The 2,708-nt window shown below is 26.7% G+C and overlaps 1 long non-coding RNA gene across 1 annotated transcript; it reads left to right on the top strand.

The window, feature by feature from the left end:
- The first annotated feature begins 1,238 nt into the window (after positions 1-1,238).
- Positions 1,239-2,708, top strand: LOC127255341 (uncharacterized). Its single transcript, XR_007839606.1, has 4 exons — positions 1,239-1,377; positions 1,665-1,742; positions 1,867-1,986; positions 2,440-2,708. It is a non-coding gene; the product is annotated as an uncharacterized LOC127255341 (long non-coding RNA).

The raw sequence follows: 2,708 nt of genomic DNA on the forward strand, positions 1-2,708 counted from the left end.
GGACTGAATTTAAAATTGAAAATAAAGATGGGTATTTAAACCTAATTCTCTGTATTTTAAATTATAACTAAATTATTAATACTTTTGTAAATTTTTAGTCTTGCCTTAATTAAGACATAACACATCCACAAAGCTGCTGTGGTTTTTAATCATTTTTTTTTTTAATTTTAAATAAAAAGCAAGTTGCGACTTTACAATTATTTTTTTTAAATAAAAATTAAATGTGCAAGCGCATTAACTATAAAATTAATTTTTAAATAAGACATAAACTATAAATTATTGCTTTATATGAAAAGGAGATACGGTAGTTTGCACCTCTACTATAAATTATTTTTTAAAAAATAAAAAATAGGGGTACAAACAACATCACTTTGACTATAAAATGAATTAATAAATAAAGCTTGAATTATAAATAATTTTTTAAACAAAAAATAGACCATGTGATTGAGATCTCTATTATAAATTTTTTTTTTAAATAAAAAATAGAGGTACTAGCAATCGCCCATTAGCTATAAAATTAAAAATGGAGGCGTTATCAATCATGTTTTAATTATAAAATTATTTTTAAAATAAAAGCTATAGTCCGTGTGTCTATTATATATTATTTGTTAGGTTAAATTATACAAAATTCACGTGTGGTTTTATAAAATTGCACAAAATTTCTCATACTTTTAAAATTGAGTCAAACTCCCTTATAGTTTTATAAACTCTGTGTCTAACTCCCTCGACGATCTTTATTTGACTGTATTTGACCTAAATGCGCTCAAACTGTGAATAAATTTTAGAATCTCAATTTCTAAATCTCTAAAATTACATATATATATTTATTTTTCTTATATTTAGCTCCAAAAAAAGTAAAAATAAATTCTTAAAACCTGAGAAAAATAACTATTTTTTAATATATTTACTATTTTTTAAAACTAAATATAAAAAAAAATAAATATATTTATAATTTTAGGGATTTAGAAATTGAGATTCTAAAATTTATTAGCAGCTCATTTAAATCAAATATTTTAAGTAAGGATCGCTGAGGGTTAAACGCGGAGTTTATGAAACCACGAGAAAATTTGACGCAATTTTAAAAATATAAAAAATTTGACGCAATTTTACGAAATACAAATAGATTTTGTACAATTTAACCTATTTTTTAAAATAAAAAATGATGCGTCTGTTCGCACCATTATTATAAAATTATTTTATATTTTAGCTTCGTCGAAATAATTGTAATTTTTAGAAACCCCTAATTTCATTTTCTTTTTTCTCTTCGTAAACCCCTAATTCTTGCTCTGTTCACTCTCCGACGGTGTCCGTCAACACTTATTTCTTTGTTCGATTCAATGGTGCTAATGAATTTCAATGGCGCAGGTGTTGGCTTCGGTGAGTGTTTTAATTTTTCTTAGAATCAGAACTTGAATGCAATTTCTTCATATTTGCGCGGATAATCTTTTGTCTCTTCGCCAGAATTTGTGTTTCGAATTGTTCTTTTCCTTCCTTACTGAATGAGTTTGCTCGTCTCTAGGTTTCGGAATCGGCTGTGAATTTTGAGAATTTAGCTTGAGATTTCTTGTTCGATTTCATTTATTCGCATTCTCATAATAATTTAACCGGACATTTTTTCTGCACTCCATTAGAAAGTAACACTTGGGGGTTAAACTTATTTACAGGCTATAGATGCTAAAATTGAACAATGGTCTGTGGGGAAGAAAGGAAACATCCGTTCACTGCTGTCGACCCTGCAATATGTAAGACTGTCTTCGATCTGCCAATTTCCCGTTCACTGCTGTCTGTTCTTTTGGAATTTATCTACACAAAATTTTCAAGTAAGAAACAACAAAAGGCTTGCCATTAATTCCTCAATTCCAACAGGTTCTATGGCCCGGAAGTGGATGGAATCCAATACCACTCGTTGAACAGATCGAAGAAAATTCAGAAAGTTTTACTGCGCTTGCATCCCGATAAGCTGCAGTAGTGCATGTTTAGGAACAGGTAAAACTAATGCTTTGGTTTTATATATATATATATATCTCTATATATACACAATATATCCGTTAGATTAATTTTTAATCAATTAATCAATTCTTCATGTTTTACTTTAAGGTTGTGTTTGTTTGGAGATTTGGATTTTGAGTTGAATTTGAATAGTAAATTCTTTTAAATAAAATAATTGTATGATGTGATATAAATAGGTGTTGATATGATATTTTTAATGTAAAATTAATTTTTAGTATAATATAAAAAATAAAAAATAAATATTTGATTTGATATTTTTAAAAACAAAAATTGATGAATAGTAAATTTTTGGGAGAATCTACTAAACTAACACACCCTAAGAAAAAATGTATAAAGGTATTTTCTACTTCAAAGTTGAATAATTGATTAATTGATTATATTTCTAGAATCACAAAGCATAAATAATCTTATGCTATTCAATTTTTGTAGGAATATTAAAAGATTATTGAAGAATTCATCTCAAGAACATTGTTGTAAGTAATGCGCGAGTTAAATAAGATGTTGTATCTTTTATACCAATTTTGAGTGCTTCTTTATTGAAATTCTTTTTCAATCTTAACTTGATTTTAGATTTCTTTTTACAAGTAATTATATTTTGTCAACCAATAATTGCTTTTTGGTTTAGTTTGTGCGATGGTTATGATGATATGGGTATTTTGAGCTTTGAATTTACTTCTACGACAACATTCTCTTATCAT

Source organism: Andrographis paniculata, unplaced genomic scaffold (assembly GCF_009805555.1).
Source record: "Andrographis paniculata isolate CXL003 unplaced genomic scaffold, ASM980555v1 Contig53END, whole genome shotgun sequence".
NCBI classification, from domain to species: Eukaryota; Viridiplantae; Streptophyta; class Magnoliopsida; order Lamiales; family Acanthaceae; genus Andrographis; species Andrographis paniculata.